General features: G+C 49.3%; 1 protein-coding gene across 1 annotated transcript in view; it reads left to right on the top strand.

Annotated features, from left to right (window-relative positions):
• Nucleotides 1-6,104, top strand: part of CLNS1A (chloride nucleotide-sensitive channel 1A) — a 155,599-nt gene extending 149,495 nt beyond the window's left edge. Inside the window, exon 12 of the transcript XR_012517986.1 lies at nucleotides 6,026-6,104. The gene's annotated coding sequence lies outside the window, so the exon portion shown is untranslated. The remainder of the gene's footprint in view (nucleotides 1-6,025) is intronic.
• The last annotated feature ends 721 nt before the right edge of the window (nucleotides 6,105-6,825 follow it).

The raw sequence follows: 6,825 nt of genomic DNA on the forward strand, positions 1-6,825 counted from the left end.
CTGTTTACCATTTGGTATGTTTTTGGAGTGGCTGGTACTGGTTGTTCCTTTCTACATTTAGTTCCTCTTTCACGAGCTCTTGTAAAGCAGGCCTGGTGGTGATGAAATCTCTGAGTACTTGCTTGTTTGTAAAGGATTTTATTTCTCCTTCACTTATGAAGCTTAGTTTCACTGGATATGAAATTCTGGCTTGAAAGTTCTTTTCTTTAAGGATGTTGAATATTGTCTCTCACCTTCTTCTGGCTTGTGGGGTTTCTGCTGAGAGATCCGCTGTGAGTCTGATGGGCTTCCCTTTGTGGATAACCCGACTTTTCTCTCTGGTTGCCTTTAGCATTTTCTCCTTCATTTCAACCCTGGTGAATCTGATGATTATGTGCCTTGGGGTTGCTCTTCTTGAGGAATATCTTTATGGTGTTCTCGGTATTTCCTGGACTTGAATATTGGCCTGCCTTTCTAGGTTGGGGAAGTTCTCCTGGATAATATCCTGAAGAGTATTTTCCAGGTTGGATTCATTCTCTCCGTCACATTCACGTACACCTGTCAAATGTAGATTAGGTCTTTTCACATAGTCCCATATTTCTTGGAGATTTTGTTCATTTCTTTTTACCCTTTCTTCTCTAATCTTACCGTCTCGTTTTATTTCATTGAGTTGATCTTCGACCTGTGATATCCTTTCTTCTGCTTGGTCAATTCAGCTGTTGAAACTTGTGTATGCTTTGCAAATTTCTCGTGTTGTGTTTTTCAGCTCCATCAATTCACTTATTATATTCCTCTCTAAGCTGTTTATTCTCGTTAGCATTTCGTGAAACCTTTTTTCAAAGTTCTTACTTTCTTTGCATTGGATTAGAACATGTTCTTTTAGCTCACAGAAGTTTCTTATTACCCACCTTCTGAAGCCTGATTCTGTCAATACATCAGACTCATTCTCCATCCAGCCTTGTTCCCTTGCTGGTGAGGAGGAGGAGAGGCATTCTGGTTTTCGGCGTTTCCATCCTTTTTGTGCTGGTTTCTTCCCATCTTTGTGGATTCATCCACCTGTCATCTTTATAGTTGTTGACTTTCAGATTGGGTCTCTGAGTGGACATCCAGTTTGTTGATGTTGAAGTTATTTGTTTCTGTTTCTTAGGTTTTCTTCTAACAGTCAGGTCCCTCTGCTGTGGGACTGTTGAGTTCCACTGTAGGCTCTGCCTGCCTGGAGATCACCTGCAGTGGCTGCAGAACAGTAAAGGTTGCTGCCAGTTTCTTCTTCTGCTGTATTTGTCCCAGAAGGATACCCACCAGGTGTCAGTGTGAGCTCTTCTTTATGAGGTGACTCTTTGGATATACAGGGGTCAGGGAGCTGCTTGAGGAGACAGTCTATCCTTTATAGGAGCTCAAGCGCTGAGCTTTGAGTTTCGTTTTTTATTCAGAGCTGCTGTGCAGGTACGTTTAAGTCTGCTAGAGCAGAACTCATAAACACCTTTTTTTTCCCCCGCTAGGTGTTCTGTCCCAGGGAGTTAGGGCTTTATTTATAACTTTCTGTCATGCTGCTTCCTTTTCTCAGGGCTGCCCTGCCCAGCAATTAGGGAGCCTAGTCACAGTCTGCCTCCAGAGGTTTTGCTGAGCTGCTGTGGGCTCCGCCCAGCTGCCATGTGAATTTTCCTGCAGTCCTGTTTATAGGGGTATAGTTAGAACTGCCTTGGCAATGGTGACCCACCTCTGTAATGGCAGGCTCTCTCAGTAATGGTGGACTGCCTTGGTAATGGTGGACGCCCCTCCCCCACAGAGCTGGACCATCCCAGGTGCAGCTGTGCTTGCTGCAAAACTCTCAACTTAGAGCATTTCAGGTTGCTGTTTTTTTTTGTTGGGGTGGGACCAGCCAAGTCTGATCGCCTGGCTCCCTGTCTCAGACCACCCCCCTTTTTTTCTGTTGAATGGGTGACTCTGTCTCCCAGGTGTCCCAGTCATCAGTTGAAACAGCGACCGGTTTTGTGTGATTTCTTGTGTGTAGATGCACTGTTCCAGCTGAAACAGCCATTGGAGACTCGTGGTGCTTTTTTGCCCAGGAATCTCCTGGCCCGTTTCCCTGTTTCAGTCCCCCTTTTTTTCAGTTGAATGGGAGACTCTGTCTCTCAGGCATTCCAGTCGCCTGTTGAAAAGATGCTGGGATCTGTGTGATTTTCCATGTGGTGCGTCGGGAATCTCTGGCCTAGCTCCCTGTTTCAGTCCCCTTTTTATCAAGTGAATGGGTGACTCTGTCTCCCAGGAGCTCCAATCACCAGCTAAAATGGCACCTGGACCCATGTATTTTGTGTGGAGATCTGCTGCACCAGCCAAAACAGCCACACTGGTGACCCATGGGGCTCCTCCACTTGGGAATCTCTTGATATGTGTGCAGTAAATATCTGTCTGGAAATGTGGCATCCACTCACCCTCCATCCTTTTGCTGGGAGCTGCAATCCTGAGCTGCTTCTAATCAGCCATCTTGGATCCTCCTCACAGTTAAAGTTTTAAAAAATTACCCCAAATTGTATCAGCAAAGCTTTTTTTTTTTTTTTTCCCTCGAGACAGACTAGGTCTTGCTGTTGCCCAAGCTGGTGTGCAGTAGCACAATCACAGATGACTGCAGCCTCAACCTTCTGGACTTGCTCTGTGCTCCTGCCTCCTGAGGAGCTGGTACTACAGGTGTACACCCCTACACCCAGCTAATTTTTTAAAAATTGTTTTTGTAGAGATGAAATCTCACTATGTTGCCCAGGCTGGTTTCAAACTCCTGGCCTCAAGTGATCCTCCCACCTCAGCCTTCCAAAGTGCTGGGATTACAGATATGACCTTACTGGGTCGTTTCAGAGGTCATCAAATTAAAATAGGTCATTAAGGTGGGGCCCTGATCCTGTATAACTGGTGTCCTTACTAAAAGGGAAATTTGTTGCCAGTAAAAGAAAAAGAAAAAAGAAAATTTTTTTTTCTTGAGACAGGGTCTTGTTCTGTCACCCAGGCTGGAGTGTAGTGATGTGATCACAGCTCACTGCAGCCTCAATCTCCTGGGTTCGAGTGATCATCCCACCTCAGCTTCCTGAGTAGCTGGGACTACAGGTGTGTTCCACCATGCCAAGCTAATTTTCTGTATTTTATGTAGAGACGGTATCTCACTATGTTCCCCAGGCTGGTCTCAAACTTCTGGGCTCAAGCAATCCTGCCTCAGCCTCCCAAAGTGCTGGGATTTGTAGGTGTGAGCCACTGTGCCTGCCCAAAGGGGAATTTGCACATAGAGACAGACATGCATAGAAGGACAATGGCCACTGTAAGTCAAAGGATGCCTGAGCCAAGAGAGAGGCTGGGACAGATTCTTCCCCAGAGCCTCCAGAGGGAGCCTGTCCTGCAGACACCTGACTTTACACTTCCAGCCTCCCAACTGGGAGACAAAAATTTTTTATTTTATTTATTTATTTATTGAGACAGGGTCTCACTCTGTTCCCCAGGCTGGAGTGCAGTGGTGTGATCTCAGCTCACGGCAGCCTCATCCTCCCTGGCTCAAGCAATTGTCCCACCTCAGCCTCCTGAGTAGCTTGGGAACACAGCCACATGCAACCATACCTGGCTTTTTTTTTTTTTTTTTTTTTTTTTTTTTTTTTTTTTTTTTTTTTTCCTGAGATGGATTCTTGCTCTGTCTCCCAGTCTTCAGTGCAGTGGTGTGATCTCAGCTCACTGCAACCTCCACTTTGTGGGTTCGAGCAGTTCTTCTGCCTCAGCCTCCTGAGTAGCTAGGTTACAGATGTGCACCACCACACCCAGCTAATTTTCGTATTTTTAGTAGAGATAGGCTTTCACCATGTTGGCCACACTGGTCTCGAAGGCCTGACCTCATGATCTGCCTACCTCATCCTCCCAAAATGCTAGGATTACAGGTGTGAGCTGGAACTCCAAGCCTTATATTTTTTTAGTAAAGATGGGGTTTCATCCTATTGGCCTGGTTGGTCTTGAACTCCCAACCTCAAGTGATCCTCTCACTCACACTCCCAAAGTACAGGGATTACAGACATGAGCCATGGCATCTGGCCTGAGAGAACAGATTTTCTTGTTTTTTGAGGTGGCATCTCATGCTCTGCCCAGGCTGGAGTGCAGTGGTTCAATCTCGGCTCAATGCAACCTCCACATCCTGTGTTCAAGTGATTCTCCCACCTCAGCCTCCCAAATAGCTGGGATTACAGGCGTGCACCACCACTCCCAGCTCATTTATATATTTTTAGTAGAGATGGGGTTTCACCACGTTGGCCAGGCTGGTCTCAAACTCCTGACCTCAGGAGATCCACCCGCCTCGGCCTCCCAAAGTGCTGGGATTACAGGTGTGGGTCATTGCACCTGGTTGATTTCATGTTTTGGCTGGGTTGGGTCTGGCAGGTGTATGGTTAATAAACCAGGTCTAAATATTTCTAGGCTAATGGTGGGTTGGGCATGTACCGACAACAATGTTGTGGATGGTGATACTGGCTTCGAACATGGAAGAAAACAAGATCTGGTCTCCTTTTTTCACCCAGACAGTGTCAATGAGCTGACCTGGAAGATAACAGGACAGGTACATGAGGCCCCGTGTACATCCATCTACTGGGAGGCTGAAGCAGGAGGACTGCTTGAGCCAAAAAATGGATTCAACTGGGAGGGAGGGCATTGAGGCTGCTTCCTGCCCCCAGCTACAGGGCCTCTGGGCTCCCTAGAAGATAAGTGAGGTCACCTGCCCCTGCACCCCCTCCACCGGCCCATCAACAACAGAGTGTGCAATGTTTCTCTTCCCACTCCACCCCCACAAGAGCTGAGATCTCCCTGGTCATTTAGATCCCACAGGTTTGACCCTACTCTACATATTGAGAAAGTTCCAGTCCTCCCCTCAACTGCAGAAATTTCCTAGACTTGTTGGTCGAGCACAGTGGCTCATGCCTATAATCCTAGCACTTTGGGCAGATCACTTGAGGTCGGGAGTTTGAGACCAGCCTTTCCAACATGGTGAAACCCCGATTCTACTAAAAATACAAAAATTACCTGGGCATGGCAGTGAATGCTTGTAGTTCCAGCTACTCCAGAAGCTGAGACAGGAGAATCACTTAAACCCAGGAGGCAGAGGTCACAGTGTCAAGAAAGTTCCACTATTCTCAAGCCTGGGAAACAGAATGAGATTCTGTCTCAAAAAACAAAACTATTTCCTACACCTTCCAGCTCCTGTCCTCGGCATCCCCACACACAGGCCCCATGGTCCCCAAGACCCAGGGGGCAGATCAAGCATGACATCAGACATCTGTGTCCTCAAAATAGGGCAGCTTGTTTCTGTCCTGGCCTCACTATCACCTCCGCTGTCATGCTGGCCTCTGTCCTCCACCTCATTATGGGACTTCCTAGAACAAGGACAGGCCCTCCCTGAGAAGCACTCCCATGCCCTCCATGGCAGAGCTCTTCCTGCGGACCTGTGAGCTCCCCGTCTGCAGCCAAAGGAAGGCACAGCAACTTGTCCTGTGCATTCCCTTTGGGGACTACTCGGTGGTGACGCTGCCACTGCTGGGGTGGATGAGCCACTGGACATGGCCTGGGTGACCAGCTACCTGGTGGAGTAGAAGCTGCTGTGGCCACTCCGACAGCTGTCCAGGGCCAACATGCTGGCCGAGTTCTACCAGCTCAGATGCTGCCTGCTGCAGGGTCCCTTGGAGTGTGAATTCTGCCCCAGGCTGTGCTGCCCTCCTCCCTGGGAGCCCCCTACCCCGTGGGAACAGCAGCAGGGCCATGCAGGGGCAGGTACTGTGGGGGCACAGGGAAGCCTGCAGAGGCTCATGGCATCACAGTGCCAGGCCCAGAGCTTACTGGACTTCGCAAGGTCCTCTGGGTCTAGAGCTGAGGCTACACATCCTGCTTTTGTTCATAACGTAAGGCCTGGCCCGGCAGAGGAGTTCAGTGGGTGGTTCAGGGCTTCAGGCCAGCTTCCACCCTGTGGGCTCTGCTGGAGCAGAAGGCAGACCTCCCATTACAGCTGGAAGGGCACTAATTGAGTTCATACTTGCAGGTCAGGAGTGACTTGCAGCCAAGGGCAGTTCTGGGATGACCGGCTCTGGGCTCCTGGGGAGTGCATGCAGCTCAGGTGAGTCTGCTAACCTCTGTGGACTCAGATTCCTCCACTGTGAAATGCAGGTAACCACATGGCTCACTCACATGAGTAAGGGGCATGTACGGTTCTTAATGCATGAGGGAGCCCCTCATGTCCATGGGGGAGCCTTGGTACCCAGGCTTGGCAAGGAGTGGTTTATCCATGTGGGACTCACACAGAGGCCTAGGGCTCCCTAGAAGCATGGGTGCAGTCATGTCTAAGCAGCATGCTGATGGAGAAAACAGCCTGGTCTTCACGTTCTGTGTGTTTGACCATGGGCTTCTCTGTACCCATCAGTTCTGACAGCTGACAACAAGGCTGGCACTGCCTCCCTCTGGATGCTGGCCCTGGCCATCAGGTGCCTGGCTGTGCTCCATAGATGGTGCTTCCCTGCCACGGGCACGAGCACCCCCAAGGCACAGCTCAGGGGCCGCCCTGGCTGGACTGGTCAGACCTGCTCCTTCATAGGCCCTCTTTTCCCTCCCCTAAAGAGGGCAGGTCTGCAGGACACCACTGTCATGTTTGAGGGAGCTGTTGGCCATCCACATAAACAGTGAATGTTTTTTCTCCCTAGTAGCTTCCTTGAGATTAAATGGATGACTCGTTTGTTTGTTTTTAAGACGAGGTCTCACTCTGTTGTCATGGTTGGAGTGCAGTGGTGCGATCTTGGCTCACTGCACCCTTGACCTCCTGGGTTCAAGTGATCCTCCTGCCTCAGC

This window comes from Saimiri boliviensis, chromosome 6 (genome assembly GCF_048565385.1).
Source record: "Saimiri boliviensis isolate mSaiBol1 chromosome 6, mSaiBol1.pri, whole genome shotgun sequence".
Taxonomy (NCBI): domain Eukaryota; kingdom Metazoa; phylum Chordata; class Mammalia; order Primates; family Cebidae; genus Saimiri; species Saimiri boliviensis.